General features: G+C 40.2%; 1 pseudogene; it reads right to left on the bottom strand.

The window, feature by feature from the left end:
• Nucleotides 1-16,524: 16,524 nt before the first annotated feature.
• LOC119620420 (U6 spliceosomal RNA) lies at nt 16,525-16,621 on the bottom strand (annotated as a pseudogene).
• Between the last annotated feature and the right edge of the window lie 253 nt (nt 16,622-16,874).

Below are 16,874 nucleotides of genomic sequence, written 5' to 3'. Positions count from 1 at the left end.
GGTCACACTGATGCAAGGGGTCGGCCCCCAAGGCCTTGGGAAGCTCCAACCCATGACTCTACAAGGTACGGCCCCTGAAGCTGCTTTCAAGGACTGGCATTGAATACCTACAGCTTTTCCAGGTGTGTGGTGCTAGCTGTCAATGTATCTACTAATCTGGGGTCTGGAGCATGGTGGCCCTCTTCTCAAAGCTCCACTAGGCAGTGCCCCAGTAGAGGTTATCCATGAGGACTCCACCCCTGCATCAGACTTCTGCCTTGACTTCCAGGTGTTTCCATACATTCTCTGAAATCTAGGCAGAGGCTTCCAAACCTCAACTCTTGCCCTCTATGCACCTGCAGGCTTAGCACCATGTTGAAGTCACCAAGGTTTGGGGCTTGCACCTTCTGAAGCAATGGCCCAATCTGTACCTTGACCCCTTTTAGTCACAGCTGAGCTGGAGCAGCCATGATGCAAGGTGCCAAGTCCCAAGGCTGCACAAAGCAACTGGGGCCTGGCTGCTTCTAATAGTATACAGTCATATGCATGCACTAAGAGATTATCTGAAACTGGAACTTATATTTAAAAGCGAAACAGAGCATAAAAGTTTGAAAAATTTGCAGCCTTCCCATGTGGTTTAAAAGAAAACTGCATTTTCTGGGGGAGAAATTAATGCCTGCTTAAGAAATTTGCATAAGAGGAGTCAAATGTTAATAGCCAAGACAATGGGAGAAATGCCTCCAAGTCATTTCTGAAATCTTTGCAGCAGCCTCTCCCATCATAGGCCTGGGCCTAACAGGGAAAAATGGTTTTTTGTATAGCCAGCCCTCATCTTGAATACTTTGCTGCTTAGAAATTTCTTCCACTAGATACCCTAAATCATCCCTCTCAAGTTCAAAGATCCACAGATATCTAGAGTGAGGTGTAATGCCACCAATCTCTTTCTTTGCTAAAGTATAGCAGGAGTGATCTTTATTCCTTTACCCAAAAAGCTCCTTATCTCCACCTGAGACCTCCTTAACCTGGACTTCACTGTCCATATCACTACAGCATTTTGGAGATAACCTTTCAACAAGTTTCTAGGAAGTTTCCAACTTTCCCTCATCTTTCTGTCTTCTTCTAAGCCTGCCAAACTGTTCCAACCTCTGCCTGTTACCCAGTTCCAAAGTTGCTTCCACATTTTCAGGTAACTTTATAGAATTGCCCACTTCTCTGGTACGAATTTTCTGTATTAGTTCATTCTCACACTGCTATAAAGAACTACCTGAAAAACTGGGTGATTTATAAAGAAAACAGGTTTAGTCAGCTCATGGGCCCTCCTTCTCTGATCCTTCCTAGGCTTCCATAACCTAAACGTTTGATCTTTTGTGACAATATCCACAGGTCCAAGGGGCTCTATTTGTTTTCTCAATTGCTTTTTTCTCTGTGGGTTACATTGGATAGTTTTGATTGTTCTATCTTCCAGTTCACTGATTCCTCTTTCCCCCCTGTTTTGCCATTGAACTCATCCACTGATATGGTTACTTTAGCTTTTGCACTTTTCAGTGCTATAATTTTCATTAGGTATTTTATATCTTCTATTTATTTGCCAAGTCTCCTTTTTTCACCTATTTTAAATATGTTCATAATTGCTCACTGAAATCATGGCTGCTTAAAAATCTTCATTAGAAAAAAAAGTTGTTAGATATTTCTAACATCTTTGTCATCTCAATGTTAGCATTTATTGATTGCCCTTTTTCATTTGGTTCAAGATACTCTTAATTATTGACATAAAAAGCAATTATTATTGAAATGTAGGTATTTTATATTATGTTCTGAAATGATTTTATTTAAATTTCCTGCTTTATATGGCTCTCTTTGACACCACTCTGTTAAGGGAAGGGTTACTGCCACCTTGTTACTGCCAGGTAGGAGTAGAAGTATGGGTTCTCCACTTTGTCTCCATGACACTCAAGGCAGAAAGGGGTCCTCACTACTGACAAGTGGAGATAGAAGTTCTATCGCTCCCAAGGGTCTCCACTGACATTGTGTTGGGTGAGAGCTCATTTCCAGTGGGAATGAAGGTCCTGGCTTGCTATTTGGCCTTTTCTGATGCCACCATGATGAGGCTGTTGGGGTATCTAATTACAGCCTCATGAGAGTGAAAGTGTGAAAGTCTAAGCTCCCCATCCAGACTTTGCTGGAGTGGTTAAGAGTAAAGTCATTGTTTTTGCTTTGGTGTTTGGGTGGGGTAGAGTGAAATTTTGTCTTGCTAGGTTGCCCTGTTTCTGGTCCTTTGGTTAGAAACAGAAACCTTTTCTTGGAACTATTTTATCTGTGCCTGATGGTGCCCCCAGGTTACCAGTTTTTTCAGTTCCAATTAAAGGGCATATAAGGCAAAAAGAACATCTAATAAACTCACCACCACATCATTCCTCAGGTGCTAAAGCCACCTTTCAGAGTCATCTTATGTTTGTTTTATATGTAACATCCAAGATACTTAATGTACTTACTGGAGGAAGAAGAAAAGTACATCTACTCCATCTTCTCCTGTATCATGTTCTTTAATTGGAAAATCCTTGAAAATGAGACCTGAGATTTTAACATTTATATGAACTCATTTTGTTTTACATAAGTAAGAAGCTAGAGAGGTTGAAAGTTTATCTAAATTACACAGCTGGTCACTGCTGGATTTGTTTCTAGAAGCCAGGTGACCTGATATTTAGCCAGAATTCTGTTATCTTTAAGTCACACCCTGAGATAGCTCTTCAACACCAGACATGTTTGTGATATGACCAAAACTTCTGTGCTGACCTCAGCAACTCCAATGAAGTCAGACTAAGGTGATCTGACTTTGTGGTACCAAGCTCTAGGCAGCCAAGCCAAGCAAAAGCCTGTCTACACTCAGCCTAAGATGCTCCTGGGGAGAGTCTTGGGTTGGAAGACCCCTGGAGAGGGGAAAAGGGAATCAACTATTAATTTTTCCAGAACAAGGAAAAATAGCTTCAATGTGTCCTGTGTCTCCACCAGCTCTAAGGGTATACCAGTTGGTGATTACTTTAATGGTCATAGATGCCAAAGGCAGAAAATTCAACAGATACTTCTAGCCTTGTAGAGATATTAAGCAAACTTTTTTCATTAAATTTATATTCTCTGCTGTGGTCAGAGTTTTCAATATTCCAGTGAAACCATCTTAATTATTTTCAGACAGACAAACCACAAGCCCAAACCAAAGAACATGTGGGAAATGTTACAAGGGTGTATCTCTCAATAGCCCTCCCTAAAACTAGCAAGGGCTCTTGTTGGAGTGACCATTTAAAATTATTTCTGCATTAATCCAAACAAAATGGCAATGCTGAAACTTTCAAAGATGCAAAGTTGCTGTCCCCCAGAGTAGGAGTTTCAGAGAACCAGAGCAAAAATACAAAGCTTAGTTGTTATTTCTGTACTTTATGGTTGTTCTGACTCAGATAATCATAGAGTTATAAGGGTCAAGGGAGTCTTTTAACCCCCAACCTAGGGGTGAGGAAGGTGCAGGAGCACTCACCATTATGGCATGTGCAATGACTCCTCCCAATTAGTGAGGTGTTAATTTCTTTTTGCCCTTCCTGTCCCTCCCTTAGTCCAGCAGATAATAAGCCGATGCCCACAGCTCTTAATCCAGCAGATAACCAGTCACAGATTTGGGCAGAGCAAAGGTATAGCCCTTCTGCAGTGGTTCCCAGCAATTTTTCCCTAAGGATTGGAGAGTGATTCAGAAATAGCAGTGTCTTGACCTCAAGCATAAACAGATTTCCATGAAGCTGGTCCAGGAGCAGTGGTGGAGGTGGCCAGGATATGAGGAACAGAAACCCCTTTGTTCTCTAAACACCAGGCAAGAGAAAGGGTGACTGAAAGTGTTTCTGGGCACACAGGGTCTTAGGCACCTCAGAAAAGTCCCAGTGTTCCAAGCACGAGTTGGCATAACAGAAGCTCTGGACTGGAAGGTGCTTTGTACACCTGGATGGCAAATCATTCTCTTTTCCTCTGATTCCAGAGACCTGGTACCATTTTGGAAGGGGTAGTCCTACAAAGGATGATTGGATGAGGGATTAGCATAGAAATTGCTATTTTAGAAAAGGCAATGGTGCTTGTTACTTCTCCTCTGGGTTTGTGGCCTGTAATTTATACCACAGAGCACTTCACAGTATATTCCCATTAATCCTGACAGCATCCTGTGATGAGAAAAGTCAGATTCACAGAAGTTACATGATTCCCCTGAGGTCCCATGATCAGTCTGCAGAAGAATGGGATCTGCAACAAAATCAGACTCAAACCTACACGCTTTGCTCCACTCAAGTACCTTACTAAGGGGTCCTTAGTTTTTGCTGAGTTTAATCATTACTTCTTGGAGAGCTCCATGGATACAGAGACATGTCCAAGGGACACGGGCAAAGAAACTCACTAGGTTTTTCTCTTTGCTCCCTTAAGAAATAGCTGCTTCTCCCAAGCCCCTGCTCCTTTTTATTGGATGAGAAGAGGAATGGTGTCTCTTTAACAATCTGTTCATTGCCTCAGCTCATTTCAACTCATATGCATTTGCATGTGAAAATTACCTTCCTCAGCTCCCAAATTGATGTTTGCATGTGCAAGGAGAGAGGCCCCTTTCTTTGAAGCTTGAGAAGACATTGGTATAAAAAATAATTATTATTTCCATTCTGATGCTCACCCTCTGGCCTCTTGTACCTCACACATCAGAGTGTGCCGACAAGAAACCACACACTCCAGCAAACATTTATTTTATTTTAAGTATGGGGTCTGAGAGAGAAGCAGGTATTGCTTACCTCGAATTTAGTCTGACAAAATCTATACCCTGCAACTGGTTTTCTTGTTTTGTGCCACTTTCTGATATCAGTGGTAATTTGATTTCATTTTTACAGAACCAATTTACCAAGAGGTGGTAGGATTCATCTTTTTCTATGTAGATTGAAATTAAAATGAGGCACGAGGTACAGAAAGAACTTGGCTAAAGTCACTGACACCATAATCTGCTGACTGATGCAGATGCAGAAGGCTGCTTCCTCCAGGTGCCAGAACATTCATTCAGAAGCCAGTCTGGATCCCACAAGCTCCTGAGAGGTCCCAGCCTCTGCCTTCCCAACAGCGGGACCCCAGACCCTACCATTTGGCTGAATAGCATCCTGAAGCTTTGTTTTCCTCCCTGGTAACTAGCCAGCTACTGGCATCCTCCTTTCCAAGACCTGGCTCTCACAACCTGGCTCTCTTGACCCACAAATTGCTCTGGGTTTCACCCAGGCAAACAGAAAGGCAGGGACTAATTTGCTAGCACCACCTGCCTATGGTGATGATAACGAGGTTGATGAATCAATCACGTTAACAGGCCCTCACTTTTGGTTTTATAAAAATGGCTTTTAACCACGGTACTCATTTTCAGATTTAATTCTAACAACAGTCACTGGGTAGACATGGCTATCCCCATTGGAAATATGGAAAACCAAGGCTCAAAGAGTAATTTTTTTCAAGATTCACAGCCAGTTAGGTGTAAAGACATAATCTTGGCAAACTCCCCTGAGGATAATGCAACTAGGGGAAGCAAGGAGTGTTCATACATTCACCCCACACCCCATGCCTTCCCAAAGCAGGTCCAGAGGGTATTGAAGGCCCTATCCCTCCTCCCTTTCTGCCCAAGTCTCTGAAAATTATGGGGTACCAAAGAAAGGAAAATGACAAGCTCTAGAGATGGAGACAGCACCGAGGCTAAACAAGGGATCATCTGTTTATCACATCACATGTGGCTTCATCACTTTTCTACTTTCTTTAAACTCCTTCTTTTGACTGGAGAGGCTGGGAGCCAGAGTCCAGAGGGGTCTTTGCCTTGAAGAAGGCTCTAAACATCCAGACTGTGTAGCCAACAGCCCCTTGGCCATGTTAAAATAATTAACTGGGAGGCCATTAGACTAAGGCAGCTCCAGCACCCTGGGTTCCTACATGAGCAAACCAAAACCTAATTCAGTGTAAATGGTAAAACTAACCTTAAGCTTAATCACTCAGAAACTGCCAAGCAACCTCTCACTAGGGAATTTCCACTGGAATAATCCAAATAAGGCTATGGCTCCACATTAATCAATCAGTAATTTTCTTTGACTCACTTCCATGTTCACCCTGTAAAAGTCTTCCCCTCATGCTCCTTCAGCAGAGCCCCCAAAGGCTTGCAGTCTGGAGCTGCCCAGTTCATGAGTCAGTCTGCTCAAATAAAGTCTTTAAATTTTAATGTGTCTCAATTTATCTTTTAAAGGCTACCAAGAGGAACTGAGTAAGAATCAGTCTCTGCATAGAAGCAACACTCTTCAACTGGCATGCAACAGCAGCAACTGGGCACCTGTCAGACAAAAGCACTATGAGCTGTGCGGAACTCCAGAAACTAAGAGCAGCACAGAACACTAGTGATGCTGTGGGTCCCCCTAGAAGCATTTCCACAAGAGGAGCTTCACTGGATTCTCACTGAATGCCTCTGAGAAGTTTGTTGAGCAGAAACAATTACCCCCAATTAATACGTGAAAAAAACTGGGGCTAAGGGAGTTTACATAAACAGGTAGGGAGATATCCTTCCTTTAGTATTCTCCATGGGACAGGCATTACAGTGTCCATTTCCATGAATAATCTTTCAATCCTCACAATAGTCCTATGGTGTCCACCTTAAAGAGGAAAAACTCAGAGGTTTGGAGAGATTATGTGATGTGCCCGAGGTCATTAAGCCAGCAGTGGTGGGATGAGGTCCCACACTCAGGTCTTCTGGCCTCAAGTCCAGAGCTGTGTCTACAATTCGGCAAAGGCCAAATTTTATCCCCAAGCCTCCTAGAGACCCCTAGGTAGCCACTAACACAGCATATATCCTTTATAGGCTTGTCAGAGCCCCCAAATAGACACAATGACACATATTAAGTGGCAGGCTTCAAAGAAGAAAAATATGAGTCTGCATGTTAATTTGGGAAAGCCTATTCCCAGTAAATAAGTGTTTAGGGCCTGGACTTCAGGGAGTTTCCAGGATGGATGGTACATAGAAATAGGCAGGGGTGGGAGGTCAGACTTTCCCTTGAGTTGAATTTTTTCTTGGATATTTTGGTCCAATTAATGGTAAATTCTGTTTAAACACAAGGCCTTCTGAAGTGGATTTTAATCTCTCAAAATAATCTGGAGTTAGAGCATGCAGCAGCAACTGCCTTATAAACTGCAGAGGAAGTGAAAGATGATAGCTATAATATAACCATTTCATTCAGCATAATAGGAAATAAAGTGGAATGGGTGATTGGAGCAGATACGGCACAGAGTAAGTACCAAGCATTACTCACACTCTTGAAATCATCACAATTACATGCATCTCCTCATGTCTATGGGCAAAATAACCCATGAAAGAAAATCTGCTGAATGTGAAGTGGGGGGAACAGGAGGTTTTTAGGAGGGGAACAGGATTCATTACACTCTACATCTTAAAGACACAAATCCACTTGACCCAGGGATGTCTGTGCATTAGCTCCAGTGCACCTCGGAATCCCTGGAGGGAGGCACAGCACTTCACAACTCAGCCATGGGATGAGAGGCTGGTTTGGATCTCTGTCCTGGACAAGACAGCCTGCTGCACCCAGGCTGGTTAAAGCAGTAATCCTGGAGATGCCAGTGGGAACTCCCACATGGCCTCCGATTTCTTTACTCTTTATACTGAAAATGGGTCTGACTGAGTTATCTAAATGAAGTTTCTTCTTGGAAGATGCAGCAGTTGCTTTGAGTGTGGCTGCTGTAAAGGTGTCGATTTCCCAATCCACTCAATGCCTCCCGTTTCTCAGGTAGTGGTCACAATCCCTCCATGAAACTGCCTGCAAGCCCTACCCTCATGCACTCACTGTAAAGTGCAGCACCACTGTACTCTGGTCAAGGAAGGGCTCTGTTTGGAGACAACTGCTATATTGCATCTATGGTCGCATAAGCGAAGTCTCTAAATTCCAGCAGTCCTAAAGAGCAGATGATAAGGTCACAGAAGACAGTGACTCAAGGCCAACGTCACACAAGTCTCAGATCTTCCCTACCCTGCAACCCTGAGCTCTAGGTCTACCCCTAGAAGTCTCACCTCTTATAAGCTTTATCTGGAGCCTAAAATCATGAGACGCCTCAGGCTTCCTGGATAAAGACCAAGAGAGCATGCCAAAGAGGACACCGTTTCTCTCAACCCAACCTGTGAAGGAAGACCTGGGATAAATTACCTGACCCTCTGCTAAGGAAATATGTCATGTGGGGGGATATTTGTCACCTGCCAACTTCAAGCCCTTCAGAATCTGTCTACCACCTTCAGTATGCAGTGCACACTCAACCAAGCACCAACCCCGAGAGTGCTCCACTTCCAAAAGGCTCTGTGGTTCAACTTGTTTTACAGGCACTCCCAGGTTCAATCTCCTCCTGGAGACTTGCAGTGCATGCAAGCATTGCAAAAGCTCTGAGAAGTCACAAAGTACATAAATCCACTCCTCCTGCAAACTTCTTTTGATTTGAGCATCCCATCATCAATTTCGCAGAGCACAGTGAGCTAATTTATTGAGAGAATCTGATACATTTTGATGCTGGTGGAAGAGTCAAATAAAAGAGAGCTCTGCTCCCCATCTTAGGCCACTGTGTTGCAGACATGGGACTTCCCTCGTGTCTAAGGTCAAGTTTAAATATCTTTGCATTTAAAAAAATTAACTAGTAGAATGGGCTCTAGAGTTTGAAGGAGATAGACTTAAGCATCAAGCCCTAATGAGAGAGATGTTTCAAACAAGAAGAGGCCTCTAGCTTGGAGTTTGGAGTTTCTGTCTTGAGAAGGGGCAGTCTCTGAGTGAGGGGATGGTGGACATACAGGTCCTGTGTATCTGCAGCTAAGCCTCAGGAAAGACTCAAATGGAAAAGTCTGGCTGGAAATGGGGAAGCTATCCTCCCACCACACACAAACACACACCACCACCACCATCAAAAGGGGCCATGCTGGCTTAGCAACTCAGCATGGCAGTGGAATTCAGTGTGCACCAATTACAGAAAACCCTCCTCAAGCGTTCCAATATGTGTCAATATGTGTCAGTTCCCTGCAGTCTTCCCATGGTGGGTGCATGGAGGACAATGCACCTTAGATAATTGTGCTTAAATTTTCTACCTCACAAGTGCATGGTAGTTCAGTCAGATTTAATTAGATTTGCAGAAACAGAGTAATAAGACTTTCCTTACACTTGAGTCTCACTGTGACTGCATATTCAAACTGTACCCCAGGAGTTACACATATCAACACTCCGTGTCAATTTTGGCTTTTGCTGCCATTGCTTTTGGTGTTTTAGACATGAAGTCTTTGCCCATGCCTATGAATTGACAAATGGGATCTCATTAAACTAAAGAGCTTCTGCACAGCAAAAGAAACTACCATCAGAGTGAACAGGCAACCTACAGAATGGGAGAAAATTTTTGCAATCTACTCATCTGACAAAGGGCTAATATCCAGAACCTACAAAGAACTCAAACAAATTTACAAGAAAAAAACAAACAACCCCATCAAAAAGTGGGCAAAGGATATGAACAGACATTTCTCAAAAGAAGACATTCATACAGCCAACAGACACATGAAAAAATGCTCATCATCACTGGCCATCAGAGAAATGCAAATCAAAACCACAATGAGATACCATCTCACACCAGTTAGAATGGCGATCATTCAAAAGTCAGGAAACAACAGGTGCTGGAGAGGATGTGGAGAAATAGGAACACTTTTACACTGTTGGTGGGATTGTAAACTAGTTCAACCATTATGGAAAACAGTATGGCGATTCCTCAAGGATCTAGAACTAGATGTACCATACGACCCAGCCATCCCATTACTGGGTATATACCCAAAGGATTATAAATCATGCTGCTATAAAGACACATGCACACGTATGTTTATTGTGGCACTATTCACAATAGCAAAGACTTGGAATCAACCCAAATGTCCATCAGTGACAGACTGGATTAAGAAAATGTGGCACATATACACCATGGAATACTATGCAGCCATAAAAAAGGATGAGTTTGTGTCCTTTGTAGGGACATGGATGCAGCTGGAAACCATCATTCTTAGCAAACTATCACAAGAACAGAAAACCAAACACTGCATGTTCTCACTCATAGGTGGGAACTGAACAATGAGATCACTTGGACTCGGGAAGGGGAACATCACACACTGGGGCCTATCATGGGGAGGGGGGAGGGGGAGGGATTGCATTGGGAGTTATACCTGATGTAAATGATGAGTTGATGGGTGCAGCACAGCAAGATGGCACAAGTATACATATGTAACAGACCTGCACATTATGCACATGTACCCTAGAACTTAAAGTATAATAAAAAAAAATTAAAATTAAAAAATAAAAATTTTTTTAAAAAATTAAAAAAAAAAAACACTCCGTGGAACTTGTTTTCTGCATATTACTCATTAGGTAATGCTTGAGAGGTTTGACTTTAGACTTTTCCCCAAATCTTTACCTCCTTTCCGTCCCTCTGTAAGTAAGTTGAAGAAAAATGTTATTCTAGTAATTAAATCAATATGATCTCAAATAGAGCTGAATGTCAACATTCTTTCAAACATCTGGACCAAAAGTAAAAACCTGATTTGGCCATCTTCATTTCACATTTTGGAATACCCGGATATTTGACCTCTCACACAGCCAGCCAAATTTTCTTCCATTAATTTCTTCACTACTTTGACCTGAAGGAAAATTTTTAAATCTATTCACCCTTGTTTTATGAAAGTACATTACCATGAATTGAGTTTTTAAAATAATCTTAGGATTATTTAAAATCCTAGAAAAAAATGTTCATGATATATTGATAAGCAAAATGTAAGTCACCAAACAGAATGCTCCACATATACAGTCATGTTCTATAAAGTTGCTGCCAACACTGAATTAGCAAATATTGAACCACTGCTCCTAAAGGAAACAAAGGGTTAGGTTCCTGTGAGCCTCTGGTCACACAATATTTTTGTTAATTGATCAATACATAATCTTTGTTTCTTGTGTTTCTGCTTAAAGACGCCTTATTTACATTATTGCTTCACTAACTGGAACTCACTACTGACAGCACTGTAACTTACTTATGTCTGAAGGAAACTTATCTAATACACATGACTTTCTCTGTGCCATACATTACAGCCATCCTGAGTCAGGAACACTAGACAGCACTTCAGCACTACTCTTGGGGGCCATTTCAAATGGCAAGATCGCCAGCAAAAACACAGAAATGCAAAATATGTGGCCCTAAACAGAACATGAAAAGCACATTTGTTTACAATACGAAAGCTCCAACAGTAAGGCAGAGCTTCTCTGTATTCAGCCTCAGCTGGGAATATGGCCCTCGGAGAATTCAAACATTTTGCCTCTCTGCACATGTCTGTGAATGGCCATGACAACGGCATGAGTATTGATTTGGGGGCTACAAATACATTTCGATAAGTGAATTTGCAAATACAGAATTCACAAATAATGAGAAACAATGGTACTATTTTTACAATCATAAAGAATGTTATCAAACTTTAAAAAAATCTTAGCCCCCATAGGATGACAAGAATAGTGATTGTAGTATACTGGCCATGTACTCAGTGTGTTCTGAGCAGCGCAATACAAATTTCTCTCCTTGAATTAGGCACAATTGTTCCATTTTGCTGATAATGAACACAACTGGATTTTCCCTTCTGATTCTACCTTTTTCTATTGATCCTATAGACATCACAAGAAACAAATGTGGCCCCATTTCCTTTTACCACAAATTTATGATTATAAGAAGACATTCTCCCATTTTCCCAATGTGAACATTTTAATATAGCATCCTTAAATGATGCAAACAAGATTGTAATATTTTAGATCAAGTAGCCAAACAATGTAGTTGCACATAGATAATTTAAACCTTACATATCACAGAATAAGGTGTTATTTTGCTTTTTGTTGCTCTCTAAGTATTTCATACGATAATTTTATTCAAACTGCTCACCTCTTTTAACATCCATTTCTCTAGCATCCCTAGAACCAGATTTTTAACCATTACATGCCATTTTGCATTTATGTCCATTTCCTTTCTAAGTTGTTATACACACTTTTAAAACATGTAAATGGCACAATCACTCTAATTTTTATCCCAAGCTTCAAGTATCCATTGGCACATTAGGATAGTGCTATGCCTCAAATCTTCTGTGACGATCTGACAAAATATTTCTTTTTAAAGTGTCCTTCAAAAGCTAATTTACAATTAATGACACTTGAAAAGCTGAACTCTTCTTCCTAAGGATAATTACTACTCAAGTATTAATATTCTCTCCCACTCCCACTCTTCCTCTCTTATTCTTCCTGGTGACCTATAAATATCCTAAATGAGAATTGATTGAGATCAATTAAGGCTAAGTGTGTCTTCCATACATAATACATATTGTTGAAAGTAAAACAACTAAGATTACTGTCCTATAATAGAAGATAATTTGTAAGGGTTTCAATACTGGGCAACTCCTTCCTTTTGGAAAAATAATTTGAGGGAGGGGAGGAGGGAAATTTTTCTTACATCTGGGCACATATTATAATTTTATTCCAATAAACTAACGAAGCCTCTCCATGGGCCATAGGCCCCTCCTAGAAAATCTGACCTCCTATTTCCCAAAGCTGGATGAACCATGGCTTTACCTGTATATCTGGTGGTGAGGAAAAGCTAGCAGGGAATTAGTATACAGGGTGATGGAACTGGATATTAGATTTTTGTCAGGTAATAGTTTGCAAATATTTTCTCTCATTCCGTGAGTTCTCTGTTTACTCTGTTAATAGTTTCTTTTGCTGTGCAAAAGCTCTTTAGTTAATTAGGGCCCACTTGTCAATTTTTGGTCTTGTGGAAATTGCTTTTGAGGACTTAGTCATAAATTCTTTGCAAAGCTATGTACTGAACGGTATTCCTTGGATTTTCTTCTAGGATTTTTATTGTTTGAAGTCTTACACTTAAATTATTGATTCATCTTGAGTTAATTTTTTATATGGTGATAAGTAGGGGTTCAATTTTATTCTTTTTGGTTTCATGTGAATTTTAGAATTGTTCTTTTCTAATTCTGTGAAGAATGACATTGGTAATTTGATAGCACTAAATCTGTATATTGCTTTGGGTAGTATGGCCATTTTAACAATATTAATTCTTACAATACATGAGCATGGAATGTTTTCCCATTTATTTGTGTCATCTCTGATTTCCTTCAGCATGTTTTGTAGTTCTCTTTGTGGAGATCTTTCACCTTCTTGATTAGATGTATTCTTTGGTATTTTATTTTTTGACTCTATCGTAAAAGGGATTGGGTTCTTAACTTGGCTCTCAGCTTGAATGTTATAGATGGACAGACATGCTACCATTGTCATTGTACATGGACTTGATATCTTGAAACCCTGATGAAGTCATTTATCAGTTCAAGTGATTTTTTGGATGAGTCCTTAGGGTTTTCTAGGTATAGAATTATATCATCAGCAAAGAGAGATGATTTGACATCTTATTTTTCCTATTTGGATGCCTTTTATTTATTTCCCTTTCCTGACTGCTCTGGCTAGGAATTCCAGTACTATGTGAATTAGAAGTGGTGAGAATGGGCATCTCTGGCTTATTTTTGTTCTTAAAGGGAGTGCAGCCAGCTTTTTCCTTTTCAGGATGATGTTGGCTATGGATTTGTCAAAGTTGCTGATGGTTTGAATCAGAATAGAGGCAAGGATGATAAAATTTGTCAGCAGAGTGGAATGGGAAAGGATTTGAAATACAGTTTTGAATTTAAATGGAAAGGTCTTGCTAATAAATGTGGGTGATGGGGAAAGGGAAGAATCAAGGATGATTCCTGGGTTTATGATTTCTGGAATAACTGGTTTGATTTCAAAATGGGGAAGAGAATAGGGTTCGGAGTGATATCAAGTCATCCATTTTGGATGAGTTATATTTTGTCTCTTTATTAGACATCCAATCAGAGGTGTCAAATTAGCATATGCTAATAAGACAAGCTCAGCGAAGAAACCAAAGTTACAGACATAAATTTGTAGAGGTCACTGTTAGGTTTCCTGGGGAGAATGTGTAATGATATTTAAAAACAAAACAAACAGGCAGCCTGGGCAACATAGTGACAGAGTGAGACTCTCTCTCTACAAAAAAAAATGAAAACAATTCACCCAGGCATGGTGGTGCATGCCTGTAGTCCTAGCTACTCAGGAGACTAAGGCAGGAGGACCACTTGAGCCCAGGAGTTTAAGGCTACAGTGAGCTATGAATGGCTCTTATTATTTTGAGGTATGTTTCTTCAGTACCAAGTTTCTTGAGGGTTTTTATCATGAAGGGATGTTGGATTTTGTGGAAACTTTTCTCTGTGTCTATTGAGATAATCATATGGTTTTTGTTTTTAATTACCTTTATGTTTATGAGTCCCATATATAGATTTTCATATGTTGAACCAACCTTGCATCCCAGGAAGAAAACCTACTTGATTGTGATGAAATAACTTTTTGGTGCACTGGTGGATTCAGTTTGCTAGTATTTTGTTGAGGATTTATGCATCTATGTGCATGAGGAATATTGGCCTGTGGTTTTCTTTTTTCATTGCGTCTTTGCATACAATCAGTTAGGGAGGAGTTCCTCCTCCTCGATTTTTTGGAATAATTTCAGAAGATTTGGTACCAGCAATTTTCTGTATGTCTGGTAGAATACAGCTGTGAATGTATCTGGTTCAGGACTTTTTATGGTTCACTTCTGTCTGACTGATTCGATTTTGGAATCTGATAATGGTCTGTTCGAGATTTTAATTTCTTCCTGATTCAATCTTGGGAAGTCGTGTGTTTCCAGGAATTTGTCCATTCCTCTCTCTACATTTTCTAGTTTGTATGCATAGATGTGTTCATAATAGTCTCTGAGGACCTTTTGTATTTCTCTGGAATTAATTATAATATCACCTTTGTCACCTCTGTGCTTATTTGTTTTTTGCAGTCTATCAAGCTTGTTTATTTTTTCAAAGAGCCAACCTTTGGTTTTATAAACCTTTTGTATGGAATTTTGGGTCTCAGTTTCATTCCGCTCTGCTCTGATTTTAGTTATTTATTTTCTTCTGCTAGTTTTGGGGTTAGTTTGCTCTTGCTTTTTAAGTTCCTCTAGGTGTGATGTTAGAGTATTAATCTGAGATCTTTCTAACTTCTTGATGTAGGTATTTAGAGCTATAAACTTCCCTCTTAATACTTCTTTTGTTGTATCCAGAGATTTTGCTATGTCATGTTTCTGTTTTCATTTATTTCAAATACTTTTTTAGTTTCTGCCTTAATTTTGTTGTTTACCCAGAAGTCATTCAGGAGCAAGTTGCTTAATTTCCTTGTAATTGTGTGGTTTTGAGAGATCTTCTTGGTCTCTTCTTCCTGGTATTCATTTCCACTTTTATTCCACTGTGGTCCAAAAGTATGGTTGGTATGAATCCGATTTTTTTTAATTTATTGAAATGCTTTATGGCTGAATATGTGGTTGATCTTAGAGTATGTTTTATGTGCAAACAAGAAGAATGTATATTCTGTAGTTGATGGATGGAGTGGTTGGTAGATATCTATTAGGTCCAATTAGTCAAGTGTTAAATTTAAGTCTAGTATTTCTTTGATAGTTTTTTGCCTCAATGATGTGTTGAACAGTGTCAGTGGGGTGTTGAAGTCTCCCACTATTATTGTGTGGGCTATATAAGACTTTTCATTTGTCTGGAAGTACTTGCTTTATGAATCTGAGTACTCTGATGTTGGGTATTGATATATTTAGGTTAGTTAAGTCTTTTTGAATTGAACCCTTTATCATTACGTAATGCCCTTCTCTGTCCTTTTTTACTGTTGTTAAAGACTGTTTTATCTGATATAAGAATAATGATCCCTGCTCTTTTTTCTTTTTCATTTGTGTGATAGATCTTTCTCTACCTCTTTACTTTGAGCCTATGGGCACTGTTGCAAGTGAGATAGGTCTCCTGAAGATGGCAGATGAGTGGGTCTTACCTTTCGTCTTTATCCAACTTGCCACTGTGTGCCTTTTTTTTTTTTTTTTCTTGAGATGGAGTCTCGCTCTGTCGCCCAGGCTGGAGTGCAGTGGCGCGATCTCGGCTCACTGCAAGGTCCACCTCCCGGGTTCATGCCATTCTCCTGCCTCAGCCTCCCAAGTAGCTGGGACTACAGGCGCCTGCCACCACGCCCGGCTAATTTTTTGTATTTTTAGTAGAGACAGGGTTTCACCATGTTAGCCAGGATGGTCTCGAAGTACTGACCTCATGATCCGCCCGCAGCCTCCCAAAGTGCTGGGATTACAGGTGTGAGCCATCACGCTCAGCCACTGTGTGCCTTTTAAGTGGAGCATTTAGACTATTTACATTCAAGGTTAATATTGGTGTGTGAGGTTTTGATCTTATTGTGGAGTTGTTAGCTGGTTACTTTGTAGTTTCTATTGTGTAGTTTATTTTTAGGGTCTATGAACTACCTACTTACGTTTCTTGAGTGAAAAACCCATTTTTAAAAAAATATGGAATGCTCCATGAATTTGTCATCCTTGTACAGGGGCCATGCTAATCTCTGTATTGTTCCAATGAAAACCCAGTTTTGAATGGCCAAAAAAATTACTCTATGAACAGACTCTCTAAAGAAGAGTTTCCTATGGCAAATAAACCTATAAAGAGATGCTCGGTGTCATGAGGAAAATAATCAAAACCACAAGGAGATATCACTATATACATATTAAAATGGCTAATATTTTTTAAGTGACAATACTTAAAGTTGGTGAATACATGAAGCAACTGGAACTCTCCTAAATAGTACTTAATATTGGTAGGGATGAAAAATGGTGCAGCTACTTTAGACAAGAGTTTG

This window comes from Chlorocebus sabaeus, chromosome 29 (genome assembly GCF_047675955.1).
Source record: "Chlorocebus sabaeus isolate Y175 chromosome 29, mChlSab1.0.hap1, whole genome shotgun sequence".
Taxonomy (NCBI): domain Eukaryota; kingdom Metazoa; phylum Chordata; class Mammalia; order Primates; family Cercopithecidae; genus Chlorocebus; species Chlorocebus sabaeus.
Note: the sequence above shows the minus strand (reverse complement) of the source record. Positions and strands in the feature narration are given on the sequence as shown.